The sequence below is a fragment of the Nipponia nippon genome, unplaced genomic scaffold, assembly GCF_047370975.1.
Source record: "Nipponia nippon isolate SJK-2023a ecotype South Korea unplaced genomic scaffold, ASM4737097v1 scaffold_2, whole genome shotgun sequence".
Classification (NCBI taxonomy): Eukaryota; Metazoa; Chordata; class Aves; order Pelecaniformes; family Threskiornithidae; genus Nipponia; species Nipponia nippon.
The window spans coordinates 50,294,602-50,321,193 of record NW_028262336.1 but is presented as its reverse complement, the minus strand read 5'-3'; the positions used below and the strand labels follow the sequence as shown (position 1 = coordinate 50,321,193).

At 39.6% G+C, this 26,592-nt stretch overlaps 1 protein-coding gene across 5 annotated transcripts in view; it reads left to right on the top strand.

Annotated features, from left to right (window-relative positions):
- FRMPD4 (FERM and PDZ domain containing 4) overlaps positions 1-26,592 on the top strand; it is a 311,782-nt gene that overhangs the window by 105,501 nt on the left and 179,689 nt on the right. The window lies entirely within an intron of this gene.

The window sequence follows — 26,592 nt, the reverse complement described above, 5'->3', positions numbered from 1 at the left end:
GCAAGACAGATGCTAAATAAGTGTCTGTGCTTAAATCCCTTTAAGTGGCTTCACCTCCCCACTCCCCCCAAGCAGGACTTCTGTAACCACTTTTGTTTTCATAGAAATTTTGGCTGTTATTTTGTTTTTTCAGACTCCAAAGCCTGACATAGTTAGGCTTTTCTCCAGAAAGATGGAAGACCAGAAAATCTTGAGTTACAAATAAAGGAAGGCTACATTTTGCTATGTAAACTATGTATGCAATTTAAAAAAAAAAAAAAAAAAAAAAAAAAAAAAAAAAAAAAAAAAAAAAAAAAGGTGGCCAGAGGGAGAAGAGCCACGTTTCTGGATACTCATGGGGATACTAGTGGTAAAGTGGAAAATCCTGACTTGTATGAGTTATCATAGCTCCGCTGCTGGCATCTTTATGAATCAGGAACATAGGAAACAAGTCTGTCGTATCTTTTGCTTTGCAGTTGATTTGTAACTACTTACACCCAACTTCTCATCTCTATTGGACTCTTACCTTGGGTAAAGTGAAGAAGTAGAGTGAATGCATTATTGTCTTGAGGAATTATGATGCTTCCAAAGAAGTGTGTGATTTGGACAGGTATACAGTGGTAGAGTAACTTTCTCTCTGACCAGTCCTATTTATTACTAGGAAAAAGCACTTGAAAGTTAAAATCTGTGGTATTTCACAGAGTAAGATGTCTAAGTGCTGTTGAATTTCAGTGGGATTTTGGTGACTAGGTTAGTTTTTGAAATTTCTGGTCCTTAGACTGACAAACAGAGCTGTAAATGTCCCCTTTCAATCCTTTGTTTTGCTTCGGTTTGTGCTGTCACCCAGTCTCCTCTTCATGTTTTTGAACAATCACCCTATAGTAAATCAGACCTAAATAGACACATATCCCTAGACAGAGAACCTCTATTGGCTGTATGAGAATTAATGTAGATTAATCTAGATTAACAAAATGGTGAACTTAGTTTCCTCTGCTAGTTTAGGTTATACTTTGTATTGCCTTTTGAAGAAGCGCTTTCCAAGATCACCTCTTTGGAGAAGTCTTTGTGTCAGTCCTTTCTGTTTACATTTGGTGGACCACTCAGTTAAATGCTGATTTGGTGATCTAGTACCAAATTTCTGTGTGTACAATTGATATTTTCAGGGTATTCCTCTGCAGCATGAGAATTAGTTGGTTGTTCCCCTCCTCCCCCACTAGCTGTATATTTTGTCAAGGTTTCGTATGAACCACCAGTACATATATTCTTGAAGTTGAATTTGTTTTCTTGTTAACTGCGTGGCATCTATAGGCAGTCAACATAATTTTTTGAGTTTCTGCAGACAAGCATGCAGCTGCTGCTGCATTGGGTGGAATCCTTGGTTGGTACAAGTAGGAAAGTGCAACCTGACTTGGTGCACAGGATCGTACGTGACCCGGAATGAAACTGGGCCATGGCTGGGGCCTTCTGCAGAGAATAAGCACGGCTCTGTGACAGAGATTGGAAGTCCTAAAGTGGTTTAGTCCCTGTTTTACTTCCATTTGAGAGTTAATAGCAGAAAAGAGGATTTACTTAGAGGTTTTAACTCAGTTGGTTCAAGCGTGGTAAACGGAGCTGGGGATAACAGAACAACTGCTGTATGGTGCACATGGGTGGTGCTTCCAGTTTGAGGTCTCTGACTAGTGCCTCCTTATTGCACCTCTCTGCTTGTTATGACTAAAGGTAAAGCAATTGAAAAGAGGAGTTTCCTCACTAGGCAAAATAGAAGAGTCTTGATCCGAATACAAAACACCCATTACTTTTCCTGGAATTATTCAGCGAGGGACATACTAGAAAGAGGGTAACTTCTTAGCTCAGAATAAAAATGAACAAATCAAATATTGAACTACCAGGTAGCTGACATTCTTTCAGCTCTTAGATTTTTTCCCTCCTACATGTGTCTTATCCCATATCTATAATGTTAATTAAGTTGTATTGCAGTCAGTAGTCTTCAGCAGATCTAATTTCCATCAGATGGAATGTATGTTCTTCAATCTGTCTTCTACTTCAGATAGGGAAGAAGGGAATATTTTTATTGTCTGGGTTTTTTTTTGTTTTTCATTGTTTTTCTTGTTTTCTTGTTTTTGTTGTTGGTTGTTTTTTTTTTTTTCCTCCTGTTGATCTGGGGGGAGGGGGGTGTTTGATAAATGGATGCCTTAAGCTTTCACCCAACCTCCATACTGAAAAACCACAAAACCCCCATATTTGAAGAGGCAATAATTAACTTGCAGCAGTCTGTTTTGAATAGGAACAAATAGGGAACTGGCTGATACTGAAAATCATAATAGGTAATGAAATGTTGAATGAGCAAGAATCTGAAAGTTACACTGCTACCTAGAAAGCCCTTGATGCTCTGTTTCCCCACCAGTTAGACATTTCCTTAAAAGAGTATGGAGGTACAGTATATACGGAATCAGCAACTCTGCCTATACAGAAGGAAGATATTTTAATTCTTCCTTGCAATTGTGAACTGCAATCAATAAAACGGCGGGGGGAAGATACCAAATGAATGTGCTGGAGGACTGGTTCAGCAAACAGTTACAGACATGACTATCTTAGGTGTAACTAATCAACCATATGAGCCTTTGCCAACTTCAGTGTGTATTGCATAAAAACTCAAGATGAAGCCAGAAGGTAGAAAAATTAAACCTTGGTTCATGCAAGAATAGCTGATAGTTTATTACTCTGCCTTTCAATTTGAAAATGTTATATCTATGTTTATAATTTATAATTAATATAATTCTTTGGAGGCCATTACTTTGTCATAGCTTAAGTTTCCAAAATTATGTCCTTAAATTTACAGTTTTTCTGTGATACAATTGCTGTGTCTTTGCCTTCCTCTGGCGATGCTCTTGTCGCAGATTCCATTGGGGATTAAACAGAAAGAAATGAGGTTCCTTGTTTTTATTTCCAAAAAAGGTGGATTGCCATCTTTACATGATGTTATCTTCTTTTCTCTACTAAGAAGGTAGGTAGATAATGGAATGGCATCAACAATAGTAGATAGAATAGGACTCTGAAAAAACCTTCCATAATATTTTCTTTTTAGCATCTTACTCCACTGCTGAATGTTTTCAAAAACAAACTTGGAGTTGTGTGTCTTCCTGTTCTTTTTAAATTGCCAGCAGTCTTGCTTGATAAACTTTAAGGATAATCAAGAATTTAAGCAGAAGCATATCAGCCCATAAAGCCCCTGACGACTTCCATGATAACTCCTCAACACAACGTGCCCTGTTGTGTTGCAGCTATTAAGAAAATCTCGTTTCTAGCAGCGCAAGACCTTTCTGAAACTCTTGCCGTGCTTCGTGGGGTTATGTCGGGGGGATCCCTTCTCTGGGGTGCTAAGTGATCGGGGAGATCGATCCAGGACAGTCAGTGGAGATGTGTGGTGTATACCCACCTCCCCGAACCAAATGGTCAGACACTGCAGAATATTCCTGGGGTCAATCCTGCAGCATAAGTGGTGACAAAGAGATGGTGTTTTAGTAAGGATGTAGTGATAGAATGAGAAATACGGTGTTAAGAGGAGTGAACATTAGGTATATAGTGAAAAGAATAAAGAGAAACAAATAAATGGAGAAAGCAAGGAAGATACAGAAGCCATCAAGATGAGTTATATTTTTAAGGCTTCATTTTGTTGAACTTTTATTGTTTTAACAAAGACGATAGTGAAAGGTATTGCCACAGATAGCGCTTTTCTCGAACTCAATATTTCTAAGAGATTTTCATTTAGAATGGCAGCATCTCTGTCCCATTATTTGTAACATGCATCTTTATTATGACTAGGAAACCATATTTTTAAGAATATAAATAATAATATAAATAATAAATAAAAGAATAACTTTTTCCTTCCTTGCTGTCTTGGAATGGAAGATCTTTGCAACAGAGGCTTCTTTCCTACCGGTGTAGAAGGCAATTACCGCGTGGAGAATGCTCCTGAAATATAAATAATGTATCGATAGGAACTGTAGAACCACGTAGGTGAAGGACTAGAAAAACTGAATGTTTGCCAGGCTCTTTTATTATTTATCAAAGCTGGTGAAATCTAGTTGTCACAGCCGAAGATACTCAAAGATCTCAGTAAAAGCCATTCTTTTTATAAGTCATGTGTCTTTAACCAAAAATTACAGTTGCACTAGTACTATTCTTTGAAAGGTTGCAGGCTCTAGGAAGTGGGTTATGGTTTTGCAGTTTTGGGTTTGTTTGTTTGTTTGTTTGGGGTTTTTTAACCAGATTTTTAACCCATAGTTTTTTTCTGAAAAGTTCAGAAATTATAAATTTTTGTCATATGGAGCTCTGATACAATAGACAAAATAGCTATTTTTAATTAAAAACCTTGTTTGTATTTTTAATTAACCTACCAGGTTTTCCTCTGAGGACCACAGAGCTAGTTTATAAAATGGACTTACCGTTAGGCACATTTGAAAATCCAAGCGCTTAATGCTTTTGGAAGCCAAAATAGTTTTTAAATCTGGTTGTTAATAATCAGGAAGTTAGCTGTATGCATTATTAGCAGAATATTTTTTTTTACATCAGTATTGCATACGAGTGCTTGGCGTGGCAGGGTTGATTGGTTTTTAAATAGCCCCAATTGGGTTATAATGCATGTGTGATATATAGTGTTCCCATAGAGTACTGAACATAAATACAAGTGTACAGATAGCATCTGGCCATAAAAGAAGTGGAATGGTTGCACGCATGTTGACACACGCCAGTGAGAAGAAAGAGAGCCCTGTAATAAAATCTCATTGAGGATGCAGGAGTATGTTTCAGCATTAGGCATTCTCCTCATGTTTCACATAAATGCATCCTCCTCTCACGAGAGGAGGAACAGTGCATTTGCACCGGCTCATTCAAACTGAATGTTGGTAAAAGACGAGTCTTGAGCAAACACTGAACAGTCTGGCATTTTTTAAAGACAGGAGAAAGGTTAAGCTGTCCGCTGCTTAAACTGCTGGTTATTGGATATTTATTTGCTGACCTTGTGTATTGAAGGTGGTGAAAGCGTCATTGGCAAGATTTCAGATGGCTGCATAGCACAGGTCAGGATTGTATTAAACTAAGGCTGTTTTTACAGTAAAGTTTAGATCTTCATAAGTGACTTAGTATGTTGGTTTTATATCTGAGGATAGTTAGATTGTATTTTGCTGGGAGATAAGAGGGGTGGGATGTGCCTTCTCTGTATCCTTTCCCTTTCTCTCTCTGACAGCACTGCAGCTTTAACTTTGCTTAGAGCTATAGTAAATGAGAAATTTCACTAGATACGGCATTTGCTAACCAGAACATTTATTAAAAATAATTGAAGATAGACTTCACTATGAGCATTTTGTTTCTATTATTTTTGTTTGCTGTTTCAAAAATAACGTAGAGCTCACTGAACCCGAACTTGCTAATTTTCTTCTAAATGCACTGAGTGGCCACAGTCACTCTTTTGCGTGAAGCACGGTGTCATCTTGCAGTGCCTTAGGCATATTTTAAAAGCATCACTAGGTATAGAAAGAAAGCAGCACTTTATAGAAAGAAAAGGTAAAGCTATACGTGCACACTAGATTTAGTCTTGCATTGCTCTCACAGTGAAGAGATTTAGAAGAACCAAGAAATTTTTATATTATTCTAAATTATTTGCCTGTTTAACTCTCCCACCCTACGATAGACATACACATGACCACCACCTGTATATATAGCTGAATATCAGAAATAAATGCCTTTGCTATTTCAGCAGGGCATCTGTTTAATGGTGTCTCAAACACTAAGGAAAATCTTGTGTTATAAACGCTCCTGAAGTTTTTTTTCTTCTCTGTCTCTGCATGTGTGCTCTCTCCCTTTTTATTTTTTTAATTTTGAAGGCACCCTTTCCAGGGCTTTAATGCTGATTTATTATTTTTATTATTTCTTTCTTTATTTTTCCCTGTCTTTCCCAGAGATAGGATAAAATGTCTTGCAAGACAACTGCTGCAGTGAAACTTTGTGTTCACGGATGCGAAGTCTTGCTTGTTTAGTGAAAGTAGTCTGCAGTATTTGCTTAAGGGAGCTGTTGCTCTGAGAAGATGTTCAAAATAAGAGTGAATTACTTAAAAAGCGTGTATGCGTATGTATTTCTTTTATGTATATACATATATGCTGTAGGCATGGTGTCTAGAGCTGGTTTTGATTTGTCTATGCAAAACTGACACATATAGTAGTTGTGTAAGTGGCACTGTCTTCAGCTGGCTTAGACATTCTTCCATGGACATTCAGGATCAGAGATTCCTACAGGAATAACATGAACTTGCATGCAGCTAATTTGGGGGTTGACTGACTCCGTTTGGATGATTTACTGTAGAGATGCTGAAAGCGGTGATGTGTTTTGTACATGCTTCCTCGGGCAATTTGAATGCATTAGTGGTGTCAGGTGAGCAGCAGAAACCAAGTGGTCCTGCTGTCATTACTGGTAGTAAACTATGCATTGGATAAACAAACTTCTGAAGTCTATATGGCATTTCAGTACTAGAATGTGAGTTTTTTGTTTGGTTGGTTTTTTTAATAGGAAAAACAGTCTTGCCCTGGGCTGTGTATGCATACTGTATGGGCTGCAGTGATACTGGAAATCAGAGTAAACCTGGAATCGTAAGATTGTAAAATGTGCTCCAGAGCTAAATAAGCACTCTCTGCGTCTTTTCCAGATGTCTGTTAAATAGGTTTCCAGAAGGTGTGGTTTGACTGTACAATTGCATGAAAGTATTATGTGAGCAGCACATAGCTTATTCAGTCCTGCAAAGATTTGTTCAAATACTCTTCCCTACTGCCTCTGTTGTGGCAGCTTGTTGTGAAAACCCTAGATGTTAAGTTCACCTTCCAGTGAAAGAGGCTGCTATGGAAAAAGGCATGACATGAAGCCTACCGAATTATTACGGTCCAAGGGATTGCTTTGTTGCCTCCATAATTGTCAGATGTTCTGGATTTGACTATATTTGTTGCTTGGTACAGTGGAGAATGACAGGCAACTCTGTAATGTGCTAGTGTTTGGGGCGGGGTGGGGGGGGGAAGTGATGCAAGTTGAGACTTGCACCGCTTAAAATACTGGTTGAAAGGCTGAAAGACGCTAATGTCTCCTAGGCTGGACAGACTTCTTACTATCCCATACACACAGTGGGTTTTGATTGCATTCAGTTTTATGCTGTTAAATTCATGTCAGATTGGGGGGGATGCGTGGTTTTGTTTGGTTGTTGGTTTTTTTGGTTCTTTTTTTAATCAACCCATTTTGTACTCTTTGAAAACTGGGAGTAAAATCCCAGTATTATCTCAAGCATTAATTAACTTTGAGTACCAGAAGATAGCTTCTTGCTCTTCTGAAATCTGATGATTAATGCTTTTGTTTACTTCTGCGCGATATGTTGTTTGTCATGTCATCGCTGAAGTCCCGTTCCTTTTCTAAAATGGGTGTTCTTGGCTTTGCACAGGCAAACGGTTCCTTTTCACTGGCAGAACTGCCTTAGCTTCTTGTCCAGAATCCAAACAAAGAATGGAGTTTAAAATTTGAATTAACCTTAGAAAAATATTTAGCAATTAAATCTTAACACGGAGTTTCAGTAAGTTAGAGTGATTCCTTCCTTCCGACTACCTATAAGAAAGACGAAGGTGATGACAGCCCATTTTCCTGCATGTAAACAAGGTGCTTTCAATAGCGTTAATTAGCTGATTCTTCTGATAAACTCAGAGGGCTCTAATTCTGAAATAACACAAAACTAACCAGTCAACAGCAGCTCTGCGTGTCCATCTTTCACTGGTGAACATTTTAAACATTTGTATTCTAGGAGAGCTGTCAGCCAATTCTCAATCAATATTTACAGTATTCAGCTTTCTCAGAGAACATATAGACTGCCTCTGGGTATGTTATAACATACATGCCACCTGCGAGTGAGTGCAGCCTTTCACTGGTCATAGAGAAATGCCAAAGGGGCTGCATAGTTTCAGGATGGCGATAGAAGAGTTAGCCATTTATAGAGGACACGTTTGAGCTGTCCCAGAGAAGACCTAAACCGGTACATTAGAAGAGATGGAAAGAAAATCAGAGTTAACATTGTTTTGGGAAGGGTCCATCATTATCTTTTGGAAAGTGTAACTTCGCTGCTGATGCCTATGAAATTGTCCATTTATAGTATTGTGCTTTCACAACAAGTTTATAAGTTGGTCTTTGTATGCTTACATTGCAAGTAGCATGTCTGCTTCTGATGGATGCCCACTGAATGCAAAGGCAGACTCCGAGGAAAAGAGTGCTCTTATGCTAAATTTAGTCGGCTGCTTACTCATTTTGCAGATGAGAAAAAAAAAAAAATCTTCTCTCTTTCTGGGATGTTGAGGATAGCTAGCAACTCAGAGGTTTTCAGAAGCTCTAGTTCAGGGAAAATACAGGTATGTCTAGAAAAATAATTGGAAATGGTAATTTACAGAATATTCTTAATGTACACTTTTTTCCTAGTTACAGTTTAATTCAAGAAGGAAAATATTCAAAATTGAGGTGGTATTGGAAGTTGGTTTTTCAGTTCAAGCTGTAGTAATTTGGGAAAGTTCTTGTCATTTTTCTACCCATCTGACAGCTGCGTAGAGGGGAGAGGCTCAAAGTTGTGCTAGTGCTCTGAGAAGGAGTGAGCTCAGCCTTTACTCTTTCGGGTGACTGGTCAGTCAGCTTGGAGGTGGCCATGAGCTGCCTTTTTGCCCAGCTGTTCTCATGGGAACAGTCTCGCTCCAGGGGAAGAGAGGTTTTTTTTTTTTAGGGAAAGAGAGGCAGCTCCATGGCAGAGGACAGCTGCTTCTGCGAAGAGCCTCGGTATTTGGCGAAGAGTCTTCCTTTCAGATCCTGAAGAAGAATTTTGGATTGTAATTTCCTTTGGATTTAGAGTGTTACTATTGCTCTGTGAAGAAGGAACAAGGTCCTTGAATTGATGCAGTCATACTAGACTACTGGATTGTATATTTGGTTGAGTATATGCAATATAGATCAGTCAAACTTCATTGAAGAGGACACTGCATCTATTGGAAAATGCTGTGAATGAAATTAAAGGGTAATTATAGCTCAATATTTTTTTACATAGAGTTTCTAATAAATTGAAAAGTTATTTACCAATGAAAACAGTTCATTGAAGTTTATGCTTTACGTGTATCAAAGGGATAAGTCTATAGGTGTTGTGGAAAGTAGCAACGGTACAATGAAGTCCTTGCTGCAGATCAGGTTGTCTTGCATCGGTTTTTTCTTGGTCTTTGAAAATCCTTCTTCAGGCATGTTTTTTGTCATTTTTTTTGTTAGACTTTTTCCCACTCAACATTTAAGATGCAGAAAACGCAAATGTCAGTTCCATATTAAGGATTAGCTTTGGGCTTGGAGAAGAAAGCATAAAGTTAATTGAAAGGTCATAAATAAATTAGTGCTTTTCTTGTGTGTGTTTGTGCATATACTTTTAACAATCTGTTTGTAGAGAAATAAATCTTTAGTTTCTAAAGAAGATCAGGATAAACTTATTATGCTTGTTGCCTATCTTTGCTGCAGTCTGTAGGATTCTCCAGTTCTCAATTACTTGAGAGAATGGTTACACAATTTCAGGAGCTGGCTGGATTGCTTCAGAAACAAAAAAGATGTGCCATATTCAGTGCTAAATGAAAAGAACTTTCTAAGAATTTTAGCACCTGATATCAAATACTTAATAAAAGGAAAAGGAGAACCAGAGAAAGCGATGTTTATTTCATGAAAAGTTTGTGGCTCTTTATGGTGCTATATCTTGGAAGAAGTTTGATTTCTCGGTTTCAGTGAGGCTATAGAACGTTAAATGCTTACCCTGTGAAAAGAGGAGTTTCTTCAAGCCCAGAAAAGTGTTATGAAAAAGGTTGGTTTTTTCTTCTGTTGCAATTTTTGATCCCCTGGCACTACATTTTTCTTTGTTTCAAACAAACAAACAAAAAATCCCAAGCACATAAAAGGGAAAGGTATTGAACAATCCAAGAGTTATAACTTGAACGATGCATTAAAAGCTTGAAAATAGTTGACAGCATTCTAGGTTTGGTGTTGGCTGCACTTAAACTTGTGTTAATGCTGCTAAACCACGCAGAGATAAGTGTGCATGGAAGGGTTTGCAGGAGTCCTGGCTGAGCTGCCTGAGGTGCCGGAGGTACCAGGCACGACCTGTCTGAAAAAAAGTTCTGCGGGAACTCTGCATTCAAACAGTTGCTGTTCAGACCCATCGAAACTCAAGGATTTCTAGTAGCAGCCTGTAACATACTTATATACCCTGATGTCATAAATACTACTGTGCTTTTGAATGAAAATTTAAATATAGAAATTAGCCAAGTGATGATTTTTAAGCTACAAAATATATATTCTGTGTTTACAGAAGTAGTGAGCTAATGCAAAAGCATGTTTTTGACATTCAGGGTGACTTTTTTCTTCAAAGTTGTAGAAGAAATGATGAAAAGAAACCATAGCTTTTGTTGTAAATGCAAATTTCAGAAATATTTCCATTTTTGCATAATATGATCATGTGACTAAATAGAATCTTAGGAGCACGCTAATTAATACACATCTGTCATTTTAGAAAGAAGGTTTCCAAGAGATGTTTTTAAAATATGTTTGCTGTTAGTTAAATATCAAAACTTCTTCAAGCACTTACTACAGTTAAGTTGCCTCAGTCATGGTGAACAAGTGATCCTGGCAGCTCTGAGTCCCATGAGAGCACTGTGCAACCTCAGACTCCACAGGACCAGGGGACAGCAGTGGCGTGTAACCCTTCTGCTTCAAAAACCCAGGGATCGGCAACTGGCCAGAAGCAGAGAACCCTCTTCTGGCTGGGGCAATGGGGATATAGCTCATGGGAGCAGATGGCACTTCCACCGAGGCAGAGGACAGGGAAGGTCCAGCCATGATGTAGGGTCAGTAAAATAATCTCGCATCACCTCCTTCAATCCCCTGGGTCTGTAGAGTGATCTGAGCTGTAATACTTTTAGTTATTTGCAGTCACTAGAGCATCTCATTGGATTACAGTGACTTGGTACCATTTAGAGCTGGTATTTAAAATTTCATAAAGGCATAGGCAACCCAGAGATAATGTGAAGGAGCACTTAGTTCATATGAAAGGGCTTTGCCAAACAAAACTGCACTGAACTGTTGTGTGGTGAGGACATTTTAGATTTTGCAAAGTATTTTGTGTCTGATGTGCTATAAAATGCACATGTGTGATTAGCTATAAAAAGTTTAATATGAGGTTAAGGAGTGAAAATTTTATGTATCTTAGTTGTCAGCCTTCTTATGTTTTTGTCAGAGCTTTTTCATACGCTGTTACCAGGTGCAGTCTCTTTCCACAGATTCATAGTTAGTTGCTGGTAGGTGGAAATTTTCCTCTAATAAATGTCATCTTGCTCCTATTTTAATAATCATAAAAAAAGGAAAAAAAAAGTTTATAGTCTAAGGAGGGACATGGCTTTCATCAGGTGGTGTTTTTATTCCTCTGTCTTGGTAACTATGAAATTAATATTGAGCGGGTGCTGTGCTCAGAAAACAAATGTTGAACATAATTCTATTTTGAATTAAAGTGGCACCATGCTAGTGTGTATATCATTATCGATACTCTCATGGGTTCTGTTAAGCACATACATCAATGTTCTGGGCTGCAACCCCTTTTCCGGGACGCTAGAAAACAGTAATGGGGAATATATGAAAATGATGAAGTAGAAACTGGCTTTTCTTAGTCTTGCAGCCATGCCTGTTATAAATAGGTAGTAACTATACCAAAGAAATCACTGTTCTGCAAGGTTAAATTTGTGAAAGCTTCAAGGCGTTTTCTTTTTGCTGAAAGTCTATTTAAACCAATTATTTGAACAAGTCTGCAAAACTATTAGTAGTTCATAGAAAGTTATGGATGTCCAGCTGATTTCTGAATTGCCCCTATCATAAGCTTTTCTTTCATCTGGGCACCCGCTATATATGGTGAGATCGTGGCTTATTGCCTCCTTCAAAGGATGGATTGAAGCCATGGTGATAGCTTTGCTGTAAAAACAACAGCCAGCTGTTATGTTCTGCTCTGCTTTTGCAAGGATTTCATGTCAGATTAAATTGCAGATGACGAGGATAATGGATCCAAGGAAAAGGAGTGGGGGGATGTTGTGGTTTAACCCCAGTCAGCAACGAAGCACCACACAGCCGCTCGCTCCCCCTCCTCCTCCCAGTGGGATGGGGGGGAGTAAAACCCGTGGGTTGAGATAGAGGCAGTTTAATAGGACAATAAAGGAAGAGATGATAATAATAATAATAATAATCATAAATAATGATAAAAGAATATACAAAACAAGTGATGCACAACGCAATTGCTCACCACCTGCTGACCGATGCCCAGCCCGTCCCCAAGCAGCGATCGCTGCTCCCCTGGACAACTCCCCCCAGCTTTTATGCTGGGCATGACGTCATGCGGTACGGCATAGCCCTGTGGCCAGGCTGGGTCAGCTGTCCTGGCTGTGCCCCCTCCCAGCTTCTTGTGCACCGGGCAGAGCATGGGAAGCTGGAAAGTCCTTGACTTCGTGTAAGCACTGTTCAGCCACGGCTACAACACCAGTGTGTTATCAACACTATTCTCATCCTAAATCCAAAACAGAGCACTATACCAGCTACTAGGAAGAAAATTAACTCCATCCCAGCTGAAACCAGGACAAGAGACTTCTTAATGTATTAGAACTGAGAGATGACAGAGATGGCAAATACAAAATAAGAAACAAGATAATGAATTGAAAGAAAGGTGCCTCTCCAAAGGCTGGTGGCATAACCAGATGAAGCCAATACGCATTTGCAACTGTAACTTGTATGTTTTATGTAGATTGTGTGTTGTCTGTCTTCTGCTGCGTTTCCGCTTCAGATTGCAAAAAAAAAAAAAAAAAGTTCTAGCCTTCCGTGAAGGCTCTCGGGGGGAAAAAAGTCAGCTTCTTCAGAAAGGAATTAGTATCAAGGGATTATTTATATGTATGCATATACACAAACACACACACATAGATGTCTTGGTGGTGGGAATGGGAATTATTTTTGGCCCTCTTAAGTTTTAAATATTTAATCTGTGAACAAAAGTCTTCTCTGGAGCCAAGTCGGTTTGTTTTATATATTGATGAACTATACCTCATAACTGTCTGGCAGAGCTAAAGTGCAGTTGTTTACATCTCTGTGCTTGTATTTCATTTCTGCTCTGAGCCAAAATGCTGAACCATAACAAATCTACAGTGCAGAACACTTCTTTATAAACATTGAGCACAGTAATTTTGCGAACTGGAATAGAGTTTATTTAACAAAGTGCTGGCGAAAAAAATAGCAAATTCATCAACCCAGGCCCTTTATTCCCATCCCACTGCAGGGTGACGTTTCCAGGCTTGGCAGAGCAGGGTTCTGGCTCCCCACTTCAGGAGCATGAATTTTACTGAGGATAAAGGTTGGGCGTTAATGTATTAAGCTTGAACAGGCATCTGTTGTTATACGCAGTGACCACGGACAGTTACAGTTCTCCTTCTGTGAACCTGATGCATTGTGTGGACTTTTAAAAGCTGTATTGACAAACATGTAGTCAAGATAATTACCCTCTGGAGGCTTCATTGAGAGACATGAGAAAGCAGCTGCCTGGTATTGTAAGGACATAGGGTCCTTTGCAGCAGCGTAGCGCTGAAGTTCAATTCCTGTGACATAAAATAAGATGTGTAATTGCATTTTGTTGTATTTCATCAACTACTTGCTGATGGCAATGTGAATTTTTGATAGACTCTGCAGAGCGTGAGGGAGGATGGACTTTCCCAGTAGTGGTAACAGCGGTATTTACTGAGGCATCTCTTTGTTAGCTCTGAGCCATTAATAATGGTGAGTGATATTTAGAAACACAAGCAAAAAGATGTTTTTAGATGGGGAGGGTTTGGTGGGAGGCAGGGACGGAAAGAGGAGATCATTTTTCTGTGTGCTGTTGTATCTTCTGAAGAAGGGCAGGGTCTGTTTGCAATCTGAAAATCAGGCTGTAGTGTGAAATAGGGCAAAAATGGGTTTCCAGCTTTTAACTAGATTACTTTTCAGTGTACAGTCTGACATGGCTTGATCTTGTCCATCCATGCACATGAAAGCCTTTTTAGAAAAGAATAAAAAACCCCTGTCAGCAGCTGGACTGTCCAGGGGTCCCGTTTCAGCAGTGTCATTGAGAAAAAATTGCTTGAGGAAAATATGGGAATGAAGCCTGCTCATCCATAGCTTTACCTGTGGGTAGGATCACACCTTTTCATTATGATTTTTTTTTCCATTATTTTTGGTTGAAAACTTAGGACTCTAGTGATATTTATGCTGATTATGACTTCTTTCTGTAAACTTTTTGCTTCTATTCTTAGGTATTTTGTACCAAAACATGAAAACTGAAAGGGAAAACTTGCAGAAAATGTAGATAGCTGAACAAGAGTTTGACTAGACAGCTTGTTGAAATGTTGAAAAAATGGATATGAAGGCATTAAAGCTGATTCTAGAACTTTCCAGCTTGGTTTCATGGTTTACTTTAGTTTATTTTTAAACTTTGATGGAATTATTAGTTTGTTATAATTATTATTTAAGAATAAATATTCTAAAATGTTACTGGATGTGAGAGGGGGAAAAAAAAAGTTCCACAACCATTTCCAGGAGAACTTTAATTTGAATAATAATTTTAATAGTGTATCCTAGAACTTACCCATAACTGGGACTGCACCAGAGTGCCTGGCATGACAAATAATTTTTAGCTCTGAACCAGTTTCAGTTTGGACTCATGCCTGTTACATCTTCTAAGGGCAGAGAATGAGGATATGTGACAAGAATTTGGGTGCAGGAGAGCAGCATATCTATGGTTTGGAAGGAACGGTTGTCTTCCATAATGTGCAGTTTCTTAAATTAAATTGGAAATTAGAATTGGAGCATTCAATTCCAGTACTGAGCTTTCTTGTTTTCAGAGAAGTGTTTTTATTTTTTTTCTTCTTATGCCCTGTGCTTGCAAACAAAAGAGGAGCTGCCTGCCTGCTGGTACGAAGTAGATGAGAAACAATTTTATTTTTTTTTTCCCCGGTGAATGAAGTTCTGTCAAAAGCCAAGTAAGAAGCTGGAAAACAAAATAATTCTTTCCTCATTTTTTTTGCTTCATTTAAGGAGCTATTTGTTAGAGGGTGATACCGAATAAATCGTCTGGGTTTGCAGAAAGTATTTAGTTTTTTTTTTCCTGTAGTTGGCCATTTTAATCGAAAATATAGGTGACTGCACAGTGACTGTCAAAAGCCATATTTCTGGTGTGTTACGTGTGCTTGCCCAGCCTCTACAATCCTTGCTTGTAAATACAAAATAGCAATTGTAGACCATGATACATACGTATATATGCATGTATGCTTTCTTTTAATACAGAAACTAAACTCTGACCTTTCTTCCGATGTGTTGCCTTACTGGCTGGCAGCTGCCTGGGTGATCAGGATAAGATTGGGGCCATTGGTGTCAGGGAGCAAGGTCAGTCCAAGCTGGCATCAGTTTAGGGTAATGTAATAAATAGCTGTGATTTGTTCCTGGGAATTTTGTGATTGCAGAAAAATTATAGGGTGACACCAGCATTTTTTATTTGTTTGGGTTTTTTTATACTTGGTAGTATTATTTTCTTTTCGTAAGTGCCTAGCAAAATACTACCTGGAAGACACAGCAGTCTTGAATATTATTTTGTTTATTACAAGCAGCAAGAGCAATATCCTCCCCAAACCTCATCGCTTCTGGATTGAAACTGGTTTAGAGCTCATTATATGGCTTCAGGCAGCTGAGCCATGTGGCGCGGGAAGCCTGGTAGCGTGGTGTTTGTACCCTTGCAGGTGAATGCACTTGGCCCCTGGAAACATGAACGTCCAGTCTTGGTGAGGACTAAAATCCCAGCATTTACTGCTCTCGTTACTCCCTTGATTGACCAGTGCTGCCCTGCTTCATTTGCTGTAGCAAACCCAAACCTTACCCCTTCTTGCACAAGTGAAATTATGTCTTGGTATGGAAAGTGTGTTAACTAGCAGCTGCAACTGGGCTCTTTAGAGATGAGGCTTGGGTCTGCTCATGCTACGTCCATACAAATAAAAGGAGAAAGCACATTGTGCTTTTTCTGCTTGGCTGAGCAGGCCTTGGCAGTGAAGAGACAATCCTGGTTAGGGTCAAGCAGTTCTCCTTCGCAAGGCAGATCCAGATTTGTGTTTTCATTAGCCTGGCTTTCTGAATCTGGCGGTTTTTTTCTGTAGCTACTGATGCAAGGCCAAAGATCTTCAGTGGTCACAACCTTTTCTTTTTAGAAACATTAAAACAGAACTAAACCACAACCTTGTTAAATCCAAATCCTGAAGTTGTTGGTTGCAATAAAGGTTGAATAACATGACTACCTTTTACAATGTTTGCAGTTTCTGTTTGAGAGGAGTGGGATATCTGTCTGTCTCCTTACCTAGCCATGAACTATATAGCTGTAAAAAGGCATTAAAGGTATTCATAATACCCACTATGCTGTGACTGGTGTGGGGTCAAGTCCTGATCAGAGGGAAATGAAATATTTACTCTTAATCTTATGTTTTCTTTTCAGTAGTGTGTCATTACCGAGCAGTCCTGAGCAAAGGTTATTATTTTAGTTGATCTGCTAAGTTTTGAGATAAGTACACCAGGTATGCTGGTTTAACGAAGGCAGCTAAGGGGTGGCCTTGCACAAAACTAGTTTAATTATCTCTTTTGCCAGCTTCCTGGGTTCGGGCTCTCTTTCCTCCAGAGCTTCACCTCTGCCGAGTACTATGTTGCTTGTATTGTGGTGCTGTAAAGGGATGGTAGGAGGAGAGGGGACTGCATTGTGCTGGACTCTGGCAGTGGAATAACAACCAGATTGCTGCTGAAAGATCAGCGGTTCCCGTTATATCCTTTCCAGTTTAAACTCTTAAGTTTATCCATGACATTTATGGTATACTTTGGTAGCCCATGTAAAGTTTTCAAAAACTCATTCCAAGCTAGATATTGATGTTCTTTAAGTCTTCTCTCTCTTTAGGGAGAACTAAAGGCAACTTCTGTGTGAATTGTTTCTTGACTCTTCTAGGAAGAAGGAACTGGGCGTACCTTGCTTTATTGTGCTATTGAAAAATGTGGAAAAATAACATGTAGAAGCAGGGTGAAAGCATGGCTGACGCATAGCCATTACATTTCAGAGACTGAACCCTTTGAGTTTGGTTGGAACTTCTTAAAGAAGGTTTTTGCTTAGAGGTTTGTGAAAGCAAAGGCATATAACTTGCTATCACAAGTTGGAAAGTGAAATTTATTGCAAAAAAAAATGGTGTAAGCTGGTTTTACTCAGATGAATAACTCAATCTAGAAAGGAGTTCTCATGGGAAGGTTGTCACTGGAGGGGGATGAGAGAAGGAGGATCTCTGGACCTCTTACGATATTTTGGAAGAAAGATTAAAACAAATGCTTCATTTCCTTGTTTGTCGTCTCAAAGCAGAGTTCAGTAACCTCCCAGAGTCTGCTGTTTTCAGCAGTGAAATCTTGCCTTTACACCAAGGGTAGCAGAGAAGCTTTGTTCAGTGGTGTGCAAGGAAGGCAGTATCACAGCATAGGGTGATACACGTCTGCCCGTTTATAATTGGGGCTTGTCAGCCTTTTCAAAATGTATAATATGGCTAAATGAAGGAACTTCAAACCATCAGGTCCAACAGAGCTTTTTTTGTAGGAATCTGTGTGCTGTTGTTTGTTGTTCTTGCCATCAGTCCTCGTGGTGCTGTCATATAAATCAGCAGCCGATGGGTCTTCCTCATTTGTATCACTTGCAGCAATTCATTAGCTCTGTCTTATCCAAAGGGCTTTTATTTTTGGCTTCACAGTCTTTTAATGTGTTTCTTTCTGGCACTGACCCATAACTCTGGGTCTGTCTCTCAGATCCAGCTTGAAAATGTGTTTTCCTACAGGGTATGAATACAGTGGAAATTCATCCAGTTTGTCCAGAGACTTATACCCGAGACTTGCTGGCGTGTCCTGTGAGCTTGGACTTCTTTTGGAATGATTTCTTCAGTGAAACTGCAGTATGAGAATGCTCGCTAATGGCTTTACAGACAGAATAGACTTTGATAGTAGATTTAGACATACTCTACTCTTACTGGCTAGTAGGTGTACGACATAATTTAAAAAGCACATTATAATACATTGCAACATGGGCATCTTGCTAACAAGAGCTGCCAAGCTTCAGCATAGAGTTAAGATGCTCACCGACAGACTCCGCCATAAATTTCTTCTCTTAATTTAATTTATGTTTACCTGTCTCCTCTATAACATAACTGCATTATGAAAAGCTTCCTTATCTTTCTGTTAGTAGCAAGCTATCCAGTAATAGCAGACTTGCACGTGGCACCGATGAGTAAGTATCATGTAGGTAAACTAAATATATTTAGAGGGGTGTCTCACAGTTGTTAACATGCAGATTTAGAGAGCAGGAGATGAGTGATGGATTTAGGTAGGGAGGTGTAGGAGAGTGTGCCTGGAAATTTAAGGGAGGAGTGGTAGGTAAGACAGGTCTCTTCAGAGACCATTCTCCCTGCACGTCCCATACAAGGGAGAGAAAATGGCTCTTCCAAAAGGGAGTTCACTGCCCAAGCCGGATAGCAGCTGCTGCATCCCACTCCTTGGAAGAGCCTCTTTTTCTTTGTCAGCAATAGATCAAGCTAAAGGGGACAAGCATCACTAAACCAAAGGTTGCTTTTTTGAATACCTCCCACAGGCTCTCTGAGGGCAGCATTCAAGTGAAATATGTAAGAAGCACTTAGGGTTTCTAAGAGACATTGAGAGCCGTCTGCTCTCTCTGGGTTTGCTTGGATCTCAGAAGAGGGAAGAAACAGTGCAGTGGAGATGTGCGGATATGAGATCAAGTGGGGAAAAAAGCAGAATTAAAAATGTATTACTTTCTTCTGAGACTGGCTGTCTTCTCTGTAATATCCTTCTCCGTACTGTGAATGTGTCTGAAAGAGAGTGTTCAACAGCATTGAAAACTTGGATTATTTAAAAAGAAAAAAATCTTTGCTCTAAGGAGTTTAAAATTCATTGTCTGTTTAAAAAGCACAAGCAGAAGGAGGGAATAGGAGAGGACTGGTGGGTGTGGGCATACATTGGAAGCAGGATTGCAGAAGGGGCACCTCTGCATGGCAGGCTTCTGAAAAGGCACCTTGGCTGAGGAGAGCGGTGGTTGGTTTAGGTGGACGTTTGCTAAGAGAAATTGTATTGTGAGGGGTGGAGTTACAGTTAACTCGGCTGGATAAAGGCTACAATATGACTTTGGTTCCCTCTGTTTTCACACAAACTTTTAGTACTACTTAACATTACTTGTGGTTGTTGGTTGCCTCTTCAGTAAATGAAGTGCGTCTTTGTGGCCCCATTAGTGCAGATACATAATTTTCCAGAGTTTTCTATCTGAGACTGGATCATTTCACACTCAACTGTGTTCACATTTCCCATGCAGATGGAGTCATCGGCAGAAAGCATAATTGGGTAATATTTTTGTCTAAATTGATTTGGTTTTTGGTTTCAAAGAGATACCAAAACAACTGTAGTAAAGAAGCCCTTCAGAATCGCATTGGATTTCATGAGGATATAACATCTCTGTGATCTGTTCTTTAGGGATAGCTCAGATCTTGTGAAACATTTTTTGACATACTTGGGTTTTTTATTTTTTTATTTAATTTAATTTTTTTATTTTAATGTATGGCTTTGTCTTCAGTTACAGAGCATCTAGCACATTCTTGAAACTGCTGTATTCCTGGCCAGTATGTCCTGTCTGATGGTAGATCAGAATCAGGGATGCAAATGGCTTCTGTCCAGTAACCTGCTTTTTCCCCCAATATGGGTGCAGCTGCTCGGGCACTGAACCTCCCTGCCAAAAGCCAAATTTCAACTGTCTTGCTGTGGTTTGACAAGGATTTGGCAGGTGCTGCCATTGAGGGGACTTGTGGGGTAGGTGGAGGGCAAGGGGGGTGAGAAGCATTGCCACTGGTCCCCAGGGATGTGGGCAGCTGGGTATGCGGGCAGGGGCGAGGTGCCTGGTTCCTGCTGGGGGAAGGGAGTATGGGGAAGATGCTGCACGCTGGGATGTGCTTCCTGTGCTGCTAAAATTGTGAGCATCCAGACTTGAAAGGGGAAAAGAGGGGGGAAAAAAAAAATCCCAAGTCCTGTTAACAGGAAAAGGTAAGTGTAGTGTCACGTTGTGGATAGCCCTGTACCTCTTGTTCTTTCAGCATAACTAGAGATTTCATTTCCTGCATCATGCTGCATGCCTGGGGCTCATGGCCATGTGTTGTTGAAATTTAAGACAAGATTTCTGTGAGATGTCTCTTCCTACCACGGTGGTGCTGTCACTAAGCAGTTGTTCCCTCTGACATCTGGCTTGTCCTTTTAATTCCCACTCTGCTCACAAGGCTCTGCCAGCTGGTGGCCTGACCTGGGGGTATTCAGAGGTGAGGCTAATGTGCAGGGTGCGACCTGGATGGATATATTACTGAATATCTCCTGGACAAAAAATGACTGGAGATGGTCCTTGATGCAAGAAGTTATATTGCTTTGCAGCTGAGGCAGTTGTTGGGTGCCTCTTGTGGTGAGGAGAGACCAGGTAATCTGCTTAATAGTTACCCGTATACCTTTTAAATAACATTGCAAAACTATTTGTTCTCACCAGAAATTCAAAATCTGGAAAACAGTAACTAGGTGCTTGGATGAATGCTTAGAACAAAGAAATATTATAGGCTGCAAGTCCAAATATACACCAAATGGTCCTCTCTCTGTGTAAAATAATAATAATTAAAAAAAAGAAAAAAAGAGAAAACCTTCTCACTCACCACAAGGTATATGTGTGGGGAAAATAGATACTTAGAGGATGTTGTTCTCTTCATCATTCCAGTCCAAGAAGCTATGAATTTTCCACAGCCTTCACAGCAGTAGTAGTATTTCAGCATTTGAGATGTCCTTTTTCTTCCATCACATGCCATCCAGTGTCACATTTACAACCTAGTATTGCCAATGGAAGTGACTGGATACTGTTGCTTCTCGTTTCCTCCCAAAATGTCTATCCTAAATTTGCCTTCTGAGAAACCTTGGTGCTACAACTAAATACTTTGAAACAATGGATGCAAATGGAACACTTTATACCCAGAGAGAACCACTTGGCTCACCCATTTGCTTGGGAGTTATGCTCTGTAGTGTTACCAAGCTGAAGCAGGCAAACGTTTCGAATGTGTTCCACGCTTGGGTGTTGCAAATAGTTCCTCAGGCAGAAGGAGGAAAACAAGTTTGGTATAATCCAGTTTACCTGGCAGATTTTGTTTGGTTGTTTGGGGTTTTTTTTGTTGGGGTTTTTTTGTTGTTTTTTTTTCCCTTGTCAAAAAAACACACTAACAACTTGAGCAAGATATGGCTGGAGATGGGTGGCTTCTATACAATATCGTAATGATTCTTTAGTTTGAATAAAGGTGCCGTCTGAGAAAGAGACACAGAGATTTCTCCTTGCAGTAAATCAGCATTTTCCATGCACAACATTTCCTTCAAAGATCAGTTTCTGCACCTACCATCAGTTTCAAAACCAATTATAAGGATATAATCCATCAGGTTAAACCTCTGTTATATAGACAAATGGAAATAAAAATGTGCCTTATTTTTCTGGGATGTTCTCTGGGCAGAAATGAGTAGAAACCAGCAGTGTCTTCAGGAGCCATTAGCTCAGGCATTTGATCAGTAGCAACAGGTATTCACAGATGTTAAACCTTCAGGCATCCCTTCAATCCATGTTTAACGTCTCTGAGTTTCTGTCAACAAATCTGTAATGAGTAGACAATTTCATCTGATCAGAAGAAAAAAAAAAAAGGGCTATAGTTTCTAGGAAGCTGTTGTGTAATACTGGTGACTTACATTATGTGGCAACAGGATTTTCATTAGAGTGAAAAGCCCTGCATCAGGTCGCAGGGCTGCCAGAGATCCTTGAAGACAAGATGTGCCAGGTTCAACAGGAAAAAAATATCATGAGAGAAGAATTGACTAGTTTAGTTTCTTGATGGAAATCGATGTCCTTTTCTTTAAAAGAAAAGAAATTTTCTTCTGTATTACTGCGAAAGCTAGTGTTTGAAATACTATTGCAGCGTAGCTATTAGTTGGCAACTTGGCTTGTTCTCACGTTACAAGAATGATGCTAATAATTCCTGTTGACTGCTGTGACCTCTGCTGGAGGGAAGAGAGTCCATTTTCTTGTAGCCCTTCCACTCAGAGCCTGGCAACACATTCTCTATTTATTTATTTACTACTTGTTTCTTCCCTGCAGCAAATTTCCCTACCTGCCAGGTGGCTGAAGTGATTTGCATACTTCGTCATTTATCTCTTGTCATAAATCTAGTTCAAAAACAAATATCTGATGAAATTTTAATCTTAATAAGCTTTCCATTCTATGGTGTGTGCTTTGTACACATCGTGTGGCATAATTTATCTTTGCATATGAATGTCTGTCTTAATGTTTAAGGCCACAGCTACATTTCTGTTTGCACCTTTGCCTCACACTGCATTAAGATTGCGTTTGTACAACATGTCATGCTTTGAGTGCCTCAGAGATGTTGATGTGTAAGTATAGATTGCATCACCTTTCTGGGTGCGTACACTGAATCTGCAGTCAGATCTGCTTAGTATGAAGTCTGCTGCAGTTGTGCCTCCATCTATTTGGAAACCACTGACAGTGAAGTCATTTCAGAATAACAAATCTTTGGCTTCAGACTGTAAGAATAGCTGCTAATTTAAATATTTCGCATTCTTAAACACTGTAAACAGTGGCTTACATTTTGACTGTTTGCTCCAGTTTACTAATTAGTTTCCTTTTTAAGGAGACGCATGCTCATGTATTGTTGTTTTGGAAACCTTAGTATTTTTTTTTACCTGAAGGACTTTTTGCTGAATCTAAAGCAGGCCTGTCATGGCTTCAAATCAACACCCACCTTCACTATGGTGGCTCTGCCTCAGAAGGGTTGCAGCATGGAGCAGCAGTGAGCACGCCTATGCCTTATTTTTACAGGGACTCCAAAGCAGTACAGTGTAGCCCTGTTGTGCCAAGCCACCCAAACATTTTGAGCTCTGACCCAAAAAGCATGACTCAAAATTACTTTTGGTTGACAGCTCTCATTAGCCTAGGAGGAGCTTACTAGAGACACACGTAGGCCCATGTGGTGTTTGTTCTCTGCGCATTTGTGGGCCCTGTTGTTGTGTTTTGGTTGTAAAAGAAGCCTCCTCAGATGAGGAGACAGGTCAGCAGAGCGCTGGGTTTTGGGTGTGAGTGGGAGGCTTTCAGGGAGGGGAGTGTGAGATGGAGTTACTCTTCTCTGTGCAGCCTTTGGGTTTCTGTGCGTGCTCCTTTCTTCTGGTGAAATGGCGTCTTTCTGTGCCATCCTGGCTGGCTGTGGTGAGACAGGCATACAAACTAGCTGTTGGAGTCACAGCTGTGACACTGACAGAAGAGAAAAATAGCTGGGACAAGCAATAGGATCCACTTGAAAGATTGGGTTTGTGTGTGTGTGTGAGGGAGGGAGCTCAGGGTTTGCTGTTTCTGTCATGGCTCTGGGGGCTGGAGTGGCACCAAAAGCTGATGCAGAACGAAGCGTGAGGAGAATAATCCTAAAGAGGAAAGGTCTGGGAAAAGGGAAGGCATCTACAGAGCATAAAGGAATTTGGGAGGAATAAATGAAAAAGTCTAGATAAGCACAATTTTTTTTTCTGTTCAGTTAGCCTGTGTTTTAGCAAGCAGCACAGAGGAATCAAGAACATCCTTATTTCAGAAGGTTAAAATCTAAGCTACTGTACTGGGCAAAAAGAAGATGGTTCCAGAAGTGGTGTTGAAAGTCTGTTTGTCTCTTGCTGTTTTGATTATTTAAAGCTGGATGTCCTCATGCTGTAGTATCTTACTAGACTTTTGTGGTTCATAGGAGCTATATCTGTGTCTCCACCTTGTCTTGCTGCTTGCTAGAAGCCCTGGCCAATGCTTGCCAGGCAGATTTTACCAGGCTTGCTCCTTCAGGTCTAAAGCTTTGCAGCTTACTGAAGGAAAGACGCTTGAACTCTTGGAGACCACCGTGACCATGATGCTGCACTTGGAGAGGAATCTATAAACCCAGAGGCTGTGGTTCTCATCTTTATTAGTAGACAAGAATTAATTATAAAAAAACTTCTATGCTATTGAAATTAAAGTTATAAAAGCAATCTCCAAAAGTGGAAACAAATATAACAGTGAAAAAGTCTAATAGATTTTGAAAAATAAATAAGTCTTACAAATCTAAACCTTAGAATCCTTTTTTTTTTTTTTTTTTTAATTTTAAAACCTTTCTTATATAAAACCTTTATCCTTGTTTCAGGGAATGGTGGTGTTTGAACATGATGATATTTACATAGTAAAGTGGCAGTTATTTCCTTTTCCTACAAGATTGATTTAAGTAACATTTCTATTGTCTGGTAAAAAAATTCTGCCTGCCTGCTTGACATCTCGTCTTAAAAGCTTCTGAAGACTTTGTGACAAAAGGCAGTCTTTTAAGAATCATAATTACCACTTGTGAATTATAAGATTCATTCTACCATGAACTTCAGTAGAACAGAAGAAATACAATGGTTACTGAAATAAGAGTGCTGATGCTCAAAATATGTTACCTCCACCTCTTTTTTTGGGAGAGGGGCTCTTCCTGTAAGCCCATCTCCAACATGCATACTGAGACAGCACTCTTCTGTGGAAAGTGTTTAGATATTCTTTCACACTTGCAGAAGTACTTGCCCTTATGCAGAAATCTGGAATGCCAACGAGCGGAGTCCTTACAGCATCCATAGGAACAGGTTGCGGTAGCATTTCCGTTACTGGCAAAACACTGGAGTGCATGCAGATGCAGAAGCAGAAGAATTTGGATCACTCATTCTTAGTGTGATACTGAAATATCTAGATGGCAGCCAGTGTGACTTTAGTAGTGCCAGCAGTGCAACTTTAAAGCATCTTTTAAGAGCAAAGATTTTTTTTTTTGTATGATTTGCAGTGTTTTCTGTTGGTATGTTGTGGATGTTACAGAACCAGGTATGCAGTCATCGAGACTGCTAGTGCTGCCTGCTTTTCTCTAAACTACGCCTTTACAGAAATATTCCCAGGAAGATAACAGGAGGGCTCTTTTCTTGATGGGGAAGGACTGAGTTTCTGCTTAATCATTCTAATATTCCTTAATTTGCGTTGTGATTTGAAGAAATATTTCCGTAGGTTTGCCCTCACACCAACCAGTCATGGGTATTTTGACTTCCAAAGAGGATTGTGTACTTGCAGAATGAAGGGAAAACATTTCTCAGGTTTAGTTGTATAGTTCACATAGGTTGGTTTGGTGGTGTTTTGTCAAACTGCAAAGACAGCATAACGAATGTTCTTTTCACAGGGGAGGTCTGCAAATGCGATCTTTTATCGAAGAGCCTGCACTAGGATAGAGTTGGAAAGAATACAGCCTAATTTGCTTTGGTTCACCTGCCAAAAATGTTTCATTTGAAGGCTTTCTTCTCTAGAGGGTAGGGGGAAAGTTAGTGATAAAGCCTGATTGTTTAGTAATTTTCTGCCTATTAATCCACAGAAGTCTATTCCCTTTTTAAAGACAACAGCAGTAGTTAATTTCATTATTTTTACAGTAGTTTCTGTTCAGCTAACATAATTTTGCCACTCCACTCCAGGAAAGTGGGACTGAAGGACAGATTTGCCCATCCCTCTCTTTAAACACCTGCCTTACTGCAGTCTAGACAATTAAGTTTAATGCTTGCTTCTCAAGCATTACTTTGGCTTTGGATAAACTGATACTAGACTTGAAGCTTCCCTTTGCATCTAGCTAGTTACCGTTGGTTAGAGCAGGCAATCTGAACTCTTCCAAAACTGAATGGTGAGCTGCAATTTGACAATTAGACTTGTCAGGAAAAACATGGTTTATGTCCAGCTTCTTAGGCAATGGTAGGTTAGTTTATGTTCTCCCCCTCACTCTATAGTGCATTAAATAATGTACTATCACCTTCCGTTCCTCATAACATTATTTTCTGGCTTCAGCAGCACAAAGGCTTTTTGTGGTGACTTTTAAGAGTGCCTGATTGAAGTTACTTAGCTTTGTGGCATCTATTAAAACAAAGTCTCAGTTGTTGGCTAGTAATAGCCGACATGTCAGAAATTATGACCCTGAACCTTCAGTTGTTAGCTAGGACTTCAGCAAGCATGACATATCTGATAATGAGTACTGAAGGAAAAAGTAATTAGTGTTTCTTGAATTTTATTTATAAAAAAGACTGCGTGGAGCAACCTGACTTGAACCTGTAGGCTTTCATTTCTGTTTTTCTTAATAAAGTCTGGTGCTTTCTTTTCATTATCTACATCATAGCTGTTCAGGGGGAAAAATCAATATAATTTGCTTGTATTACATCAGTTGCCCAAATCCCACAAAGGTCTACATTAGATTTGTTTTCTTTTACGTTACAGCGAAAATGCCAATCAGTAGATTTGACTCAAGCTTTTTTATTTTTCATTTTTGTTCTTCATC